We start from the raw sequence: 18016 nt of genomic DNA, 5'->3' as shown, positions 1-18016 counted from the left end.
TAGTGGGACCGTTGCCTGTAACTACGTCAGGTTACAGATATATTTTGACTATAATATGTCCGGCCACCAAATTCCCGGAAGCCGTCCCACTTAAGAAAGTAAGCCCAGTAGAGGTGGTCGAAGCGCTGCTTTCTGTGTTTTCTCGAGTGGGTTTTCCGGCCGAAGTGCAGAGTAATCAGGGCAGCGTCTTCACCAGCGCTCTGACAACTACCTCCTTGAGAGATGCGGTATTCGCATTATACACAGTTCCGTGCGGCACCCACAGAGCAACAATGTAGAGGCCTGGCACTCCGTGTTAAAAAGAGTGCTAAGGGCTTTGTGCCATGAAAACAAAACAGATTGGGAGGCTTCCTTGCCAGCTAACAAGTTTGCGTTGTGGTCCGTGCCACATGAGGCCACCGGTTTCAGCCCAGCAGAACTAGTGTACGGCTGTTCTATGAGGTCCCCGCTTCAGATGCTCCGCGAGGCATGGGAAGGGCGCGGAGTGGACCCCACAGTAGTTGAGTATGTGTTGCAGCTACTAGAACGTCTTTAGTCATGTCGCGAGCTAGTGGAGGCTAACATGAAATCAGCTCAGGGCAAGGCGAAACTATATTACGACCGGAACGCCCGAAAACGAACTTTTGCTGTTGGAGACAAAGTGCTCTTACTGACTGCGTCGCGTAAGAACAAATTAGATGTTTTATGGGAGGGTCCCGCAGAGGTTGTACAGCAGATTTCGGACACTATGTCATTAGAATGCCGGGAAGACGCAAAGAGGTGGGGATCTACCACACCAACTTAATGAAACCGTACAGATAGAGGGAAGCCGTTGTGCAGCTCGCTCTAAATGTTCCTGAAGAGATGGAAAATGATTTTTTTCCCCAGAACTATAACTAGATTCCGCACTCGAAAAACTGCCAGAAAATTGAATGCGACGCCAAACTCGTAGCTAAACAGAAAGAATAGCTCTAAACGCTTCTGTGAGCGTTCAGAGATTGCTTCATTGACCGGCCCGGCAGGACTTACTTGATCGAACATGATATAGAGCTAATTTGCGACAAGCCCATCCGGTGCAGGCCTTACTGGGTTTCACCCCGGCAGAAAGAAATATTGGCAACTGAGATTCAGCGGATGTTAGACATGGGGCTGATTGTACCATCCGAGAGTGAATACACGTCCCCCATCATATTGGTTGAGGCGCCAGGTAAAGACCCTCGTCCATGTATCGACTACCGCCATCTGAATGAGATCACACGTGATCAGAGCTACCCGATTCCAAATTTTGAGGAAAGGGTTGAGGCCATAAGTGGTGCTCATTATATATCAACGCTGGACCTCACTAGGGGGTATTGGCAGGTGCCACTGACCGAGAAAGCGAGCCGAATCGCCACTTTTATTTCCCCTCTAGGAACGTTTCCTCCTCTCGTTCTTACTTTTGGCCTCAAAAACGCGCCCTTTTGTTTTTCTCGTCTCATGGACCGTGTGCTGCTTGGTCTAGGGGACTATGCTCTTCCGTATTTAGATGACATAGCTGTCTTTTCTAAGAGCTGGTAGTAACACCTCTGTCATTTGAGGGAAGTACTGACACGGTTACGTGAGGCAGGCTTGACTGTGAGAGCGGAGAAATGTCAGTTGGGAAAAGCTCAAATGACTTACTTGGGTCACATTGTCGGACGCGGTTATCGGCACCCGCTAGAACAAAAAGTAGCGGCAATATCAGAATTCCCCAGGCCAGGCACCAAGACAGATATTCGGTCATTCCTCGGACTAACCGGATACTATCAACATTATATCCGCAATTTTTCCGAAATCGCCAGCCCCCTTACCGACAGTTCGCGAAAGAATGAACCTGTCAAAGTAAAATGGAATTCGGACAAAGAACGCTCTTTTCTGGCCCTGATAGCAGCCCTGGCCAGTCAGCCTGTTTTGAGAATTCCAGACTACACGCGTCAGTTTGTCCTACAATGCGACGCGAGTGACCGCGGTATGGGGGCCGTCCTCAGCCAGCAAGATGACAATGGGGAGGAGCACCCTGTTGTATTTGTAAGTAGGAATTTCACCCTACGCGAGCAGGCCTATAGAGCATCAGAAAAGGAATGCGCCTGTCTCGTGTGGGCGATTCAGAAGCTGCAGTGCTATTTGGCAGGGTCTCCATTTCTTGTAGAGACTGACCATTTTCCTTTGACTTGGCTTCGTAATATTTCGGCCAAAAATGGCAGGCTGCTTCGTTGAAGTCTAGCCATGCAGGAACATGCATTTGACATGCGTTTAGAAAGGGGCGTTTTAATGCTAACGCTGATGGCCTTAGCCGAAGTTTCCCTGGGTAACGCTCTCTGGTTGGGCTCCCAGACGTTAACTGGCTACGCATATCATATATTTTTCTTTTTTTTTGCTTACGTAGTTGTTTTTTGTGGCTGCTGCTGTTCTTACTATCGTTTACCTACAGTTCCACCTTGGGGATATGTTCACACAGGAAGTAGCCTTCTATGGCATCTTTCATGGTACGACATAGATCAAAATTTTAGCTTGCATATTTGCTAAAAAAAATCTTGTTTTTTTCCTTGTTTCTCGGACATGTCTCTCTTGGAAGAGAACTTACAATTCTCTGGACGAATTTTATTTTGTTTTCTTTACTTTGAAATGACAATCATTGTTATGAAAGCAGCCTGGCACTTCTCAGAGTTTGTTTTGCGCTCGCTGCTAGCTGTGTTTTGGGGGCTTTGAGTGGCTGTGTCTGATAGCGCTGTTCAACAAGGAAGCAGGAACCAGATGGCCAGGTTTGACGTGGACAGACCGACCCGGCTGAACCGACTCCACTTCTCTACGGGGTGCAGCGTTGGCGGCTAACACTAGAGACCTCTTCTGGTGGCGGACGGGCTGCTGTGACCGGAGTTCCGGCCGAGGTATGCGCAGACTCCCACAGCTGACAATGGAGGCGTACTGTTGTGACCGGAGTTCCGGCCAGACTCCAGCAGCTGGCAATGGAGGCGTACTTAGCGGACGCCGGTGAGCGACCGCGAACAAAAGCAGCGAAGCGGCGGCGACGGCAGGTGTTTCCGGCTGCGACGACCAACCCTTCCCGCCCCCCTCCTTGAGGATTGAGACCAGCTGCCCTTCGAGCCTTAATCCCCGTGGCGCCACGACGGCGACAACAGGGCACCTATTCGTGTGCTTAATGGGCATGAGATGCGTCGCCGAGCAGCATTGACCCCGCTCGCCGAATTCTCGATGCAAGCAGGTGACCCCCTTGGAATTTCGCGGGGTGAATGACCACCGTCAAAAGGCGACTTCTCGGACCATTTTGCCCTGGTACCGAAACTCCATCGCCCGCACAAAATTGTCATCGACATCAGACGATTTGCTCTTGCCACCGGAAGATGTGCAAGGAGGTTCACCCTCGGCAGTGGGCGGCACCTCGAGCGATTCTTTGCCCCGACTGATTGGAAAGTATCGATGAACTTTGTTTCCCCAGCTAGGGAACTGGGGATAACAAACCATATTTAACTGATGGATTTTGTTTGGACAGATAGCTCCGTTTTCCTCTCATGACTTGTACCCTCTTCAGTATCTAGAAAGTGTATATAAACTTTACTTTTTGCCTCTCCTCCCTGGCTGTCTTCCGCCTCGATGCATCTCGCCTCCTGAACCCGCTGCGGTGAAGCTCGCCTCCTGAACCCGTCACACTTCACTGTGCTAAGGCAAACCGTAATATTTTAAACCTTGGTCCAATTTATCTGGGACACCCGGTTTATATATCGTCGAGCGTTATGCCGCAGCCCTCTTACCGGTTCCGGGATGTGATCCCTGTAGCTTTTGTCAGGAAAGACGCCCCCATAATTCAGGGAGCATCCGTGTTCTGTTGCGGGCATTCTGCGAGTGTCGCCTGCGCTAGAGATGGGGTTGAGTCTTTTCTTTTTGCAGCATCAAAGTCCTGCAGCGACAACTCAGGTGATCGCTTTCTTGCTAACTGCAGAAAGTTGAACCTGTCGCTTTCGTGAGGGGGGATAGAGGAAGCAATCATGTCTCCTCCCGGGCGTCCTTCACGTGTCCCCTGCGTGGGATGCGGAACTGTGTATATTTTCCTTTCACAGTGGCAGCCAACGTGATTATGTCATTGCTCATTTCTAAATGGGGAAAGGCGGAGCTCGCCTGAGCCGTTTGAGGCACGTAGGCCCCCCCCTCTTCCCTCTCTCTATGCGCGTTAGAAAAACGTGATTTCAATCGTGGTTTGGGGAAACGAAATGAGCTGTGGCCGTGGCTCGACAGCCCAGTCCCATCGGTAAGCTGGTATGTTGGCGATGGTGCAGCCAGTGCAGTGAGCTCGCTGCAACCGTCACGGGCGCCGACTCCTTGAAATGGACGAATAAACGTATAAATCACCGCTGACATATCGGCCTGCCACTTCAATGGGGTCGGGTGGAGGTGGAAACGTTTATTGGTTAATTGCAGTTTGGGAGCCACAGAGTGGCCCCGCTACATGGTCGGCGTCCCTAGTCCGGGACACCGCATGACGAGGCCCCGTCTCGCGCTCGTTTCACCAGAGCCCGTTGAGACTCCAGTGTGGAGCAGTTGAGGAGGGCACTCTCCCATGCCTCTCGGGAAGGGGTAGGGGAAGGGGAGGTGAGTATTTCGAGTACATGCCCACACCATGTTGAAGACATCACAAGTCTCTCCACGGTGAAGGATGCCTTCACTGTGTGCCCATCCGTGTTAGAATCATAATGCTTTAAGATTACAGGACAGAGTAGAGTGCCTGTTTGCAGGCGCCTTAAAGTTCGTTCCTCCGCCTTACTCAGCCCCTTTGCAGGAGCCGGGAAAAGGCGGGGGTTGTCGCTATAATACTTTATTTCTTTGAACCACAGAAGCGACTGGTTTGTCTCCGAGTCAGAAGAGCTTTATTGAGGAGCCCGGTGAGTAAGCGCTCGGGCAGCCGCGTCAGCGGTTTCGTTACCTCGTAAGCCCTGGTGGCCAGGAGCCCAAATTATTTTCTTTGACGTTGGAGCTGTGGCAGTGCGTCTTAGAATTCGACTCGCTAAGGGGGAGATCTCCCCTTCTAAGTAATGAACACACGCTTTTCGGGAGTCCGTTATGATCATCCTTGAATTCGGGTCCGCAGCAGCAAGCGCTATCCCTACTTCCTCGGCTCGCGCTGAATTTTGTGCTCGGAAGGAGAGTTCATCAACGTGCATTTCCCGGTGAACAGCGGCCGTGTAAAATCCCGTTGGCGACGGCCCTGCTATGTCTACATAATATACACCGGGTAGGGAGCCGTACCGCCCTTCAAGCGCCCGAGCCCGCTCTTGTCGTCTGCTTTCGTGCGTGTCGGTGTCCATGTTACGGGGTAGCGGAGATACCCAGAGGATATCGCGCCACAGATCTGGGATACGCCTCGACTCCTCTGGAGTGAAATCATGTTGGATACGTAAGCGGCTAAGCAGGCGGCGCCCGGGCGCCGTCTGCATGAGCCGCGTATACTGGTTCACGAGATGGGCCTCCCGCAGCTCCTGGTAGGAGTTGAGCACCCCCAACACCTTGAGTTTTGCATTAGAGGTAGCCACCGAAAGATCCAGGGCTAGTTTAGTTGCCTTGCGGATGATGGCGTCTATTCGCTCATCGTGTTGCTTAGTAGTGCGAAGGTATGGCACGGCGTAGAGGATCCGGCTAGTCACGAAGGCATGGACAAGCCGAAGCGCGTACCTGCCCCGCAGACCGCCCCGCTTGTTGGAGACGCGGTGAATCATGCGTCCGACCTGTTCGCCTACCTTCTTGAGTTTTGCAGCAGTGGAGTTCGGTCTGAGTGTGTGGTGAATGAACAGGCCCAGAATCCGGAGCTCCTCCATCTCTCTGATAGGACCTCCCGACAAAGAGATGTGTATTGCTGTTATCCTTTGGGTTCGTTCTAACATGCAGAAGCTCTGATTTGGCTGGACTACATTGGAGCCCACAGTCGATAGCATACGAATCGACTATGGAAGCGGCCCGCTGAAGGCGCTCCTCCATTTCCCCAAGGCCCCCGTCGGTGGTCCACATATAAATGTCATCTGCATATAAGGCATGTTGAATTTCTTCCACCCGTGCCAGTTGGCTTGGGAGGCGCATCATAGCTATGTTGAACAGAAGTGGTGACAGTACCGCTCCCTGAGGGGTTCCCCGTGTTCCCATGACGTAATCGCTATACTCCTCATCCTCAATCTGAAGAAAGGCCTGGCGTTTAGAGAGGAAATCTCTTACATACGCGTAGGCCCTAGCTCCGCAATTGGTTGAGCTCAAGTTGGCCAGAATGCTACTGTGTTTAACATTGTCAAAAGCCCCCTTCAGATCAAGCGCGAGGATGGCTTTGTCATTACGTTGCATAACTGTGGGTTGTGTTACGTCTCTGTGTAGCTGGAGGAGGATGTCCTGCGCGGACATATGCGGGCGAAACCCGAACATGGTTGCTGCAAAGAAGCCCTTGGCCTCCAGGTATGGAGAGAGGGGATCCCGTGCCAGCGTCTCCATAAGTTTGCCCACACACGAGGTAAGTGATATAGGCCTCAGGTTGTCCGTATTCACGGCCTTACCTGCTTTGGGGATGAACGTCACAAGTGAAGTTTTGCATTCGAGAGGGAGTGGACGCCCTTCCCAGATTTGGTTCATGTATTCTAACAAATGGAGGTACGCTGAGTCCGGGAGGTTCGCTAACATGTTCACTGTTATGCGATCCCTTCCCGGCGCGGTACCTTGGCGCAATTTAGCTAAAGCTGCCTTAAGGTCGTGCAACTCAAAAGGAGAATCGAGTGTTTGATTAGGCTTGCCAGAGTACGTGTACTCGGGCCCAGTCGGGTCCTCCGTACGACAGATATATGTCGCACAGGGTGTCCGCAAGCTGCGCCGTCGTACCTTGATACCTGTGCAGAGCCCGCCTAAGCTGCTTTTGCGTCTCCCCTCTCGTTTGAAAGGAGTCGATGAGATTGCGAAGGAGACGCCATGTCCCCTTCGAGCTCATCTGATTAGCTGCAACGTCGCAGCGTGCTATCCAGTTTGAATCTGAGAGCTGAGCAGCATACAACGCAGCCTGCTCTGTGAGTTGAGCTATGCGGGAGCTTTGCGATTAGTCTTCTGCTTTTTCCGCCGTTTAGTTAAGCTCCGGCGCGCCTCCCACAAGTGCAGGAGGTGTGTGTCCACTGCGGGGATCTCTTCGGTAGTTTGTAGTGTAGTGACGTGTTGTTTCCGAATGTCGTCTATGTGTTTAGCCCACTCCGCGTAGCCGCCGGAAAAGAGTACCGGAGGGATTGTTTGCTTTCGAAATTTGTGCCAATCGGTCAGCTTGGCTTGACCCCTTTTTTGCGCGCTGCCTTTGGTAGGAGTGTAACACGGAGAAGGCAATGATCGCTGCCTAGAGAATCGTCCAAGTTCTCCCATGCAGCGTCTCTAGAATGTTTAACAAGAGAGAGGTCAGGACACGTGTCACGGGTTACCGAGTTCCCCATTCGGGTGGGGCACACCGGGTCCGTGAGCAACCTGAGGTGAAGAGTGGAGATGAGCTCCGCCAGCTTACGTCCTCTGGCTTTTTCGAAGTGATAGCCCCAGTGAAGGCTTGGTGCATTGAAGTCTCCAACGATCACTAGGGGTTCTTTGTCTGTAAGCTTGATCGCGCGAACGAAAATTTCACTGAAAGTTACGCGCGGCTTACGCGGGGGGGGGGGGGGGGCAGTATATATTGAGGATATGTATTGACGGGTCGTGGCGTCTGAGAGGCAGCACCCGGCCATTGTGTATTCATGCTCGGTGCTGAAGTCTAAGCCGACCTGAACTGCGGTAAAAGCCTTGTTCACGAGGATGCACGTCGACTGGCTCCCCTGGAAAGTGCTGTAGCCTGAGAATTTAGCGTCCATGCCGGGCTCTTGCAGGGCAACAAGTGCCGGCATGTCACCTAGGGACTGCAAGTAGAGCTGGAGGTGTGACCGCTTTTTCCATGCCTTGAAGCCCCTGTAGTTTTATTGGATCTCCAATTTTTCAAAATTTTTGCTGTCCTGTTAGGTCGGCTAGCCATGTTGTATTTATTTTAAGGGACAGCGGCCTAGCTCAGGCCGGTAGGGGCGCAGCCCCAGTTGGGGACTGCGCCGACCCACAGGGAGCCGGTCCTGAACAGTTTTCCTCCGCTTACTGACGGGAGGCTATCTTGCGCTTGAGGAGCGGGGAGTCGCAGCAAGTGTTCTTAATTTGGGTGCTGACTCAGGGTTGCACGGCCTTAAAGACCGAGTCAGTGGCATGGGCCACAATTTTGGGGAGTGGTTGCGTTAGGGCCGCCTTGAAAATGTCCTCAAAGGACTCGCGGACTGCCGACATGATTTGATTCCGGAGGGCTGCCACTCGCTCCTCTAGTTGCTCAGTCTGACGTTGCAAGGCCTCGAGGCCCTCGTGGCCGGCAGTGGGAACTGATACAATTACCGTGTCCGCAGACTGCCGCGAGACGCTAGTTAGGCAGGATGTTACGGATGATCTGTCATCCTCGTTTTCTGGCTCGGTATCAATGGGCTCAGATGACCCTACCTGGTTGGCCTCTAGTTCTTGTATTTGCGCGCTAGAATTTGGTTCCGGCGCCTTAGTTCCTCTACCTGCTGCTGTAGGGCGGTTTCAATAGGGGAGCGAAGATGAGGGGGCCCCGATACTGCCCCGCTCCAACTGCTCACCTGTGGTTGAGCGGTTGCCAAGGGCGGGAAGTCCTCCGGCTTGAGGCCCGGGAGCCTCGCCATTGTCCCGGACTTTGGAGTGTTAGGTGATCCAGTTTGAGATTTCGTGGATTTCTGCTTCTCAGATGGCGGTTTCTTCTGGCCAGCCTTGGAAGCAGGAAGCTGCTTAGGCTTGGATCCGGGCTGGCCGCCTGGTTTGATTGCCTTAATTTCGGAACCACCCGGCACAGCCAGAGGCTCCAGTTGGGTGGTGCCCTCCGCAGATGAAGCAGCTCGGAGTACACTGGTGTTCTGCTGGGCCGTCAGGTGTGGCAGCAGGAACTTGTATTCCGCAGCGTCCACAGCGCCCTGGCTGCGGTCGCGGGCAGGTGTCGGCCCGATGACTCACTTTGCCACAGCGGTGGCACACAGGTACAGTTTTCTTGTAGAGACGAACAGGAAGCCGCTCGTAGCCGTAGAGCACCGTCCGTGGTACCTTGGTCCCAGCGAACGTTATCACAGCGACCGGCGATCCCCCTAGCTTGCGCACAGATAGTACATTTTGTTTGGCAGTGAGTTTTCTTTTGATAGTTTCGTTTGTTTCGTCTGGGGAGACGTTCATGACGCCCTGACAGAGCTCACCGGAGAGTTTGGTGTGTCCCCGGAATGGTAGCTGACGTCCCCCGACCGGCAGCATAATATCCCGGAGTAGTTTCTCCGCTGCGTCCACTGATTTCAATGCTCAGACCAGCACGTTTTGTTCCCAGACGGGCCACACCGCAAGTCCCGCATTTATATCATCTCCGAGGATGCTCTGTATTGCAGCGCCGGCCTGTCCAGGACAGAAAGTTGCCTTGAGGTCAAGAGTCTCTCGTGGTTTTAGCACGACGATAATGTCGTCCTTTTCGATGCGTGGGGTGTTCTGCGGCCGCCACCGGAGTTGCTTGGCGCGCTTCGAGGTTGTGTGCAGTGCATTCCCGGCCTGCGCATGCTCGGAGTGAGCCGCACCAATACCGGCATTCCTCGTTGTTGCCGCCGTGTTCTTCCGTCCGCGCCAGACGCGGACCGTATCTTGAAGGTATTCTTCCTCAGTACGTGGAGGTGCCTCGGTTTGAGCCGTATCCTCGGTTTGGACCGTATCCATTTTTACGATCCGTAGGGTCTCCGGGTCGTATCCGGTCACTTGATTTGGAGCAGCCATGGCCGAGGGATCCTCGACCGGGGCCTACATGGGCCTCGTCTCTGTTAGACTTGGCACCGCGGTGGCGAGGCGAAGGCTTCAAAACTTGTGGGGCTCCCCTGCAGAGGCATTCCTTCAGCGGCTCTGAGAGCGGACGGACGTGACTTTCGCGTGCTCCGAGCCCCGTTACGCGATCTCTGGACCGCTACGCCCCCGAAATCGGGCCTCCCGGGACGCCGCGCGCCTGCAAGGCGAGCCCCGCGTTCCCGGCCGTTTCTCCGTCCCAGTGATGTTCGCCGCCTGAGTTCGCCTCGGGTTCCAGACGCTGCCAGCTCTTTTTCGACACCAGCATCCACATCCCGCAGCGTAATGACGGATGCTGCGTCGCCGATACTGCCATATTCCACGCCACCTCCTGCCCATTGCTCTGGCACTACCGATATTGATGTCGACTCGGATGAAGCTGCATTTGCAGACAATTGCGATCCCAATACAGAAGAAGGGTGGATAACACCCAGCAAGACCAAGAAAGAACGCCTAGAGCCGCGCCCCAGGCACGAACTACATACCATCGTGGTGCGCGTCTCCCACACCCTGCGATTTGAAGCCGTCAAACTGTATGCCATCTTATCCGCCTTCATCTCTGAGGCAGCGCTTCGACCCCACATTAGCCAAGAAGTGGCCATCCAGACTCGGCCGCAGCAAAGAGTCATCATCCTGAAAACTGCCTATGAAGTGGCCGCGAAGCACCTCGCCCAAGTGGAAGAAATACGCATGAACAACCATATCCATCAAGTCACGCCGTACCTCACCGCACCGCTCAACTCGTGCAAGGGTGTTATCCACGGAGTGGATGCGGGCCTTTCCACCCCTGAATTAATGAATTGCCGGACAGCTATCAAGCCACCATCATCCCGGCAATAATGATGGGTGAGACCGAATCAGTTCTCATAACATTCGAAGGCACCACTGTATCCTATACAGTGCTTTTCCGGCGAGCATCGTACAGGTGCCGCCCTTATCATCCAGAAGCCCTGAAATGTGAAAGATGCAGGACCTACGGACATCGTGCCATGAATTGCCCCAAGTGCCGACTTTCTGGAGATGTCCTACGTGTGCTACTCCTTTGCATCAAGATCAGACAGCACATGAATGCATTCCCTGGTGTTATCACTGCGGCGGTGAACATCCCTCTTTCGATCCTACATGCTCAGTGCCACAACAAAAGGACAAAGCCAGTATCAAGGCAGCCTACGACCAGCGAGTACGCCTCCGCAAAAATCTTCAAAAAGCCATTACACGGAAGTCATCACCCGCCAAGCGCGACAGTCACAGTCAACAAAAAGAGCCGCTGCGAAAAACGCCAACAACGAAGACAAATGCGAACCAGCAGGCACCGCACTATCAGCGACTTGACATATGTCACACAGTTCAGCACCAAGCATCTGCGCCCGTGCAAACATCAACGCTACCACAAACATCGGTATGGGGACGTGTGTCTCCACCTCCTGCAACGCCTATTGAACCGTGACAGCAGTGCAGCCAACAATGACTGATTCTCCAGCCGGCCATTCTACAGCCTCCAGTCGGAAGAGTTCCGAAGCCCACTTCTGATACCAAGGCTTCCAACGCTGACCCCACCGAGGACGCACGATCGCCGTCCACTTCACCGCCCGCAAACCCGCCTGGACTTTATCCGCCAACGAATCGGCCAGGTACTCCTCACCCCTATCCAATACCCCTTACTCATTCCTTCCCCATAGCCCAAGCTCCCTTTAACCATCCGCACATTAACCAACAACTCCCACTGCTGAAAGATTAGCTCTGTGTGAACAACATATAGCTGAACTCACCGAACGCATGACAAACTTGGAGAAAATGGTGTCCAACATTCTAAATATGGTTAACCCCCTTGTCTGCCGCATAGAAGAGCTCACCAAAGTCGTAGTTTCGTTAGAAAATACTTTTTCCGCTCTCTCAGCATCACAAACACCCATGGAAGCAACATTTCAATCTCTCAAAAGACCTTGATCGCCTGAGCCCGCACAGCCGGGCATTCCTCCTTCACAGCCGCCCCCTCCACTCTCCCCCGCAACCGGATCCTCGTATGTTTCATAATGAATGTTAAATCGGCATTCAGTGTCATCCAGTGAAATTGTAGGAGCTTGAAATCCAACCGCACACCCCTTCATTAGTGGATTCTCACCCTCCCATTCCTTCCTCAGGTTATCTTACTTCAAGAAACTCGACATGCGATGAATATTCCTGGGTATCGCGTCCTTCATGCTCAACCAAACGAGGCCCCACTCGTGTCCACATTCATTTGACGGGATCTCCAGTATGAACCTTTAGAACCTCCTGCAGCTCTTGCAAATCACCTGACTGCATTCGCTTTCTACCCCTCCCCAAAACGTAAACCTTTTTCTTTTCTAAATTTTTACAATCCTCCTAAATAACACAAACTCTTCAAGGCCCTTTTCAGTTTCACTGCAGAGCTCGCAAATAAGTATGAGGACCTTTTGGGCGGCGATTTCAATGCCCCCCACGTCAGCTGGGGATATCGGAGCACCCTACGTCCGGGCAGGCTTCGGGATTCGTATATAATGCAGTAGCATTTCACTATAATTAATAATCCTGATACCCCAACCAGGGAAGGTGTAGGTCATCAGCTATCTACCTCACCTGACCTCACACTCTTCTCGGATCGGAATATGTATCCTGGACTCACACTCAAGAACAACTTTTCAGCGATCACTACATTATTATTATTTCATTAGACATGTGCTCTCGAAAACGTAAAATTCAAGTCAAGCACACCAATTGGGATGCGTTCCGCAAACTTCTTGTGAATTCAAATAGCTCCACTGAATCGTATGATGAGTGGGTTCAATCTGTAAAGCGGGCGCAGGCACAAGCAACTAAAGAGGAGGTCACCACGGCCCCTGCCCAGCATCCAGACCCGCATCTGATCCGCCTGTGGAAGCGCCGAAAACGGATCCTGAGGCGGATCAGGGAGCAGCCCCAAAATTACCTGCTTAGGGAGCGAATAGAATCTTTGGATCTTCAAGTCCGTCAGCACTGTGCTTCCATTGAGAACTCGAACTGGACAAAAATGTGTGATCAGATTGACGGCAGCTTGCATCAAATATCTGCATGGCACCTACTTCGTGCTTTACTTGGTCCGCAACCGCCCCCCGTGCCAACTCTAGATAAGCACCTAACCATACATGGCCCAGCACAGCTTACTAAAACACTGCAGGATTTTTATATACCCCCACCACTGCTATGCTCATTCCCCTCGTACTCATGGCCAGATAACCCAGACCTCGACGAGGAATTCACGCTGACAGATCTGGACCGGGCTCTCGCTAGAAACTCCAAAAAATCTTCCCCGGGAGATGATGAAATCCCTTACACATTACTCCGGAACCTTCCTGAGCACGACAAGGAGCAACTACTTTCCTTCATCAATACACATTGGTCACAGGGAACTTTCCCCCAGGAATGGCGTTCCTCTACCATTGTCATGATCCTAAAATCTGGCAAGCCGCCGGCAGTGCAAAACCTCCGTCCCATTTCGCTTACTTCTTGTGTGGGCAAGACGATGGAACGGATGATGTTGGATGGATTTCAACATCATCTGGAAACCACATCGTTTCTCCCACATAACCAGATTGGCTTCCGCCCCCACGTATCTACTCAAGATTTTTTTTTGCTTCTCCAGCATACCTTCTTTTCAGCGCCCTCCTCCCAAGTCTATGCCCTATTCACAGTAGATGTGCGAAAAGCATTCGATAATATCTCCCACGATCATATACTTCGCTGTGTTCAAGAAACTGAGTGTGGGTCCACTCTCTACTCATACATACGCAACTTCCTCAAAGATCGCACTGCATGTTTCCGCATAGCAGGCGAGAATTCCCTTCCCTTTGTTCTCACCCGTGGCACCCCTCAAGGCAATGTTCTTTCCCCCACCCTCTTTAATCTTGGTATGGCCCCACTTTCACGCCAACTTCAAAAAATTCCAAACTTGTCTCACATATTTTATGCTGACGACCTCACGCTGTGGTGCACACAGGGCTCCCCAGGGGAGGTCGAGGCAACACTTCAAGAAGGCCTCGATATTATATCCCAGTTTCTGACTTCTGCTGGGCTCCAGCCAGCAGCAGAAACGTCCGAGCTCCTCTTATCGCGTACCCGCTATCAGAGATCCGTCAATCATCACATATCTCTTCATTTAGCCAACCATCCTATCCCACAGGTTTCTTCATGCAGAATTTCAGGCATTAATATTCATGAAAGGTCCAATCAAAGTGTCATTCAGCGATTAGCACGTGCCGCTCCGTTACCCACCTGGTCAGGTGTGTTGTTAAACGCCAAGCCGGATTGCAAGAAAAACAAGCCAGTCAGTTAGTAGACGCACTAGCACTAAGCAAAATTTTATACGCTCTTCCTTATTTTGAACTCACACAACAGCAAACTATAAAAGCTTCATCAGCGCTCAACAGCCTATATAAAGCATCCCTTAACCTCCCTGTACATACTTCAAACAAGAGGCTCTACGACACAGGTCTTTTTCTTCCCCTCCCCACAATACTCGTTCTCCACAGAGACAGGCAGCTGGCTCGACTGTCTGGCACTTTGCAGGGTCGCTGGCTCCTAGAGAAAGCAAATCTGTCTCCTATCAACCTGCCTATCGAATAATCATCTGCACCCCTTCCCTCCAACATGCGCTTCACTCCTCTACCCCGTCATATGGCCCCTTGTGTGAATAATGGTCGCAGGGAAGCTCAGGCAGCTCAGCACAGTCCTCCCTTATCAACACAGACAGTAGCATATACAGACGCCACCATATTGGACACAGGTTCTGCGGCATATGTAATCTTTACCCCTTTGGAGGCGGACCCTTCCCTTCATACATGCGGCCCATACAGCAATCCTCCCCCCATCGCTACTCTAGAGATTGTACCTATCATTCATGCCATCATGTCCTTCTCTGAACTTCCTTGCACTTCTTCGTACACCATTTACAATGACTCAATGGCGGCTATTCGGTTGCTGCAGCGTCGGCTAATTCCCTCGGACCTAGAAACAGCATTACACTACGCCTTACGTTCGTTGGCTCCATCGTCAGTCACGATACGGTGGGTTCCTGGCCATGCAGGGATCACAGGAAATGAGCTGGCTCATCAGCTAGCCCGCGATATTCCCATCCGGGCGCCTGTGATCCCTTGGTCAAGCCCTCCGACGTGGGACGATGCGTTGGCCTATAAACTCACAATTAAGGAACACTACCGCCAACTAAAAACGTCATTTAGGCACGTACCCCGCCCCCATCGGCATCTCAACGTTGCTCAAGCACATATACTTCGCAGGATTCAAACAAACACTCTTATTACACCTTCCCGATAATTCCATTTCCGTCTTCGTTCAGACCCTTCCTGTTCCAACTGTCCTGCGCTGTATGCCAATCTAGAACACTGCCTCTACTCCTGTCCAGTCACTACACCCCCTTCCCTTCACTTCCCTCCTGGAGTGCCTGGCTGTCATCGGCACAGATGGAAGACCAGCTTGCCTTGGTAAACCAGGCGAAGGATATGTTGAGTGCTTAATTTGCGCTCTTAAATAAAATGTTTCTCTCTCTCTCTCTTCTCTCTTCCCCTGCAGACGCGTGGCGTGTCGGGAGGCCCGTTTAGGGGGCGGCGCGGCTGATGGAAAACAGCGATACCTTGGAACGGTCGTGGAGCACGTCCGATCGGTGCGCCGGCTGAGAGGAGACTCCTGGGGTCGGGGAGCCAAGGCCGCAGCTGACGTCGTTCACTGAAACCCAGGTCTATGGCAGCACAATCGTGGCGCACGAATGCGCCAGTCACGTGATAATTTTTTGTATTTTGTGGCCTTTCTTTAAGCTTGGAAAAATAATACAAGTGAGTTTTTCTTTATCGGAAATAAATTAAATGGCGGTTTTAGAAGGTGCTCTCCAACTTTGCAAATCTATTTCTTCTCTAAAGGCAATAGTTAGTAAATTTAAAAATTTGCCTTAATTACCGATTAGTTAATTGCAAAATAAAGAATTTCCTGTGGTGCGCCAGATGGCTGGCAGCTGTATACAAGTGGTGTCTCTGGTTCTGCTAAATGACTAATATCAGCATTGTTCTCGCACTCATTTTATTCTACTGTGACATAAATTCCTTTAATTGTCTCGCAAAGAAATGGGTTCAGGTGGTTCAGCCGTGGGTTCAGCCGTGGGTTCAGCCGTGGGTTCAGCCGTGGGTTCAGCCGTGAAATAGTTCCTGGCCATATTTCACTTGAACGCTTGCAGCTTGCGTAACAAAGCTGATCAATTGAGCACATATCTCGGTTGCTTGAATGTTCAGTTTGACATTCCTATACTTACTGAAACCTGGTATCCGTAATCCAAGGTTTTCGTTCTTGAACACAACAGAGGCTTTTCTCTATTTCGGGACAAAAAAAAAGAGGCGGAGGAATTACTCCGTACAAGAAAAGAGCGATATCCTTTTACTCTTTTGCTGAATCAAGTTGCTTAACTCCTGACTATGAAGTTATAACCGCGCGCTACGGCTAAACCATCCGTATTACCGTTTATCGCCCTCCATCAGACAATGAGCTTCCAGCAATAACTGTTGAATATTTTACGGGGATCAAAAATAAAGCCATATTAACCTGTTGCATCGATATAAACCTGCTGTATGCCGTCCCTTAAGTCCCAGGTTTCATTCATGTCCTATACGCTCAAGGATTTGAAAATGCTACTTACTCAGCAACAAGGATAACTGCTAATTCATGCAGTTTAATTAAATGTTTGCTACACGAATGGAATTAAACGTTATTTTACCTAGCACTTTAGCAGCATGCTGTGTGCGATCATATGTTCATTTTTCGTTTCTGCCGCGTCGTAGCACTAAATTCTTTCCTCCAACTTAGCCGCTCCCTCATATAAAAATGGATGAACATGGTTTGAATCTCATTCGTCAACTAGAGATAATTAAGAATGAACAGATGTATTATTTGAAAAGAACCTACTTATATCTTCCCCTCCGCTTTCTACTGCCATTACCACAATCTATAACCAAGCTTTTCTACTGCGTATCCGTAAGACTAACCTTGTACACGATCGAGAAAACCATGAATTACTGAGGACCTCTTAAAAAATGCCAATAAAAAGGGCCAATAATAAAAAAATGTGTGTGTTAAATTATTAAACCTAAAGATCTGGCTATCTGAAAAGAATTTTCAAAAGGTCGTAATTGGCTGGAAACAGAGATTGAGAAAACAGGGACCGATTAATATATCGAGACGTTTTTAACATCTAAAAGTGTAAATGAAATTGGGTGTTAAAAATGAACTCTTTGGACACCAACCCGTTTTGCTGACGGCGTACAAATGAAGAGATTGACCTTGCTAACCAATATTATAAGCACATCATACCATGTTCTCGCAATCATAATTGTAACTTTGGTCTAGATCTTGTACGGTACTTTAGTGGTACCTATTGGAAATTAATTCTTAAGGTGAAAGCAGTTTTTGTCTCATGCGCGCCGTGTACAGAAAGTGTGATCAGAATGCGTACATCGCACCACCACAACAGAAGAAAAATCGACCCTCTCTACAGAGAGTCGAACTACTCTCCCTTCAATCACCAGCCAAGCACAGAAACGAATACTTCACGCCGGGCTTTTTGTTTTCTTTATTGCATGGAAGTACTTCAAGCCTAATCTAACCAGGTCGCATACCGCAACCTGTCATACACTCCTCGCACCAGCGGCGGGCTCTCCACTCGCCCACACGTATTCCAGTAGACGTATAAATACATCCACGTCGGGCTCGCGAGAAGCAGATCGTAATTCTCCTTGTCGAGCGTAAGGATGATAGTAGCAATGACAATAACGATGCAGTTAGTGAGAGTGATAATGATGATAGTAGCAGTGATAATCCCGCTGAAGTTAGTGATAACGATAACGGTAGCGAGGACAATGATAGTGTATTTAGTTGGTAATAATAATGATGATGATAGCAGCGATAGTGATGTTGATAGTTGATGAAAATGACGATAACGATGCTAATTACCTTAAGTAGACTTAAGCGCAGTCTGCAACCTTTTTTAACACCATGTACGGATAATAAAATAACTCATATAATCGACTCTTTCGGTAATGAGAACTCCAAGTACATCTGGCGTAGC

General features: G+C 50.7%; 3 pseudogenes; 1 reads left to right on the top strand and 2 right to left on the bottom strand.

The window, feature by feature from the left end:
• Window positions 1–4472: 4472 nt before the first annotated feature.
• LOC146202777 (uncharacterized) lies at window positions 4473–6084 on the bottom strand (annotated as a pseudogene).
• Window positions 6085–8046: 1962 nt separating this feature from the next.
• LOC146202776 (uncharacterized) lies at window positions 8047–9834 on the bottom strand (annotated as a pseudogene).
• Window positions 9835–13339: 3505 nt separating this feature from the next.
• LOC146202775 (uncharacterized) lies at window positions 13340–15425 on the top strand (annotated as a pseudogene).
• The last annotated feature ends 2591 nt before the right edge of the window (window positions 15426–18016 follow it).

This window comes from Amblyomma maculatum, chromosome 1, assembly GCF_055883805.1.
Source record: "Amblyomma maculatum isolate TAMU_Amacu chromosome 1, ASM5588380v1, whole genome shotgun sequence".
Classification (NCBI taxonomy): Eukaryota; Metazoa; Arthropoda; class Arachnida; order Ixodida; family Ixodidae; genus Amblyomma; species Amblyomma maculatum.
This window is presented reverse-complemented; position numbering and strand designations above follow the sequence as displayed.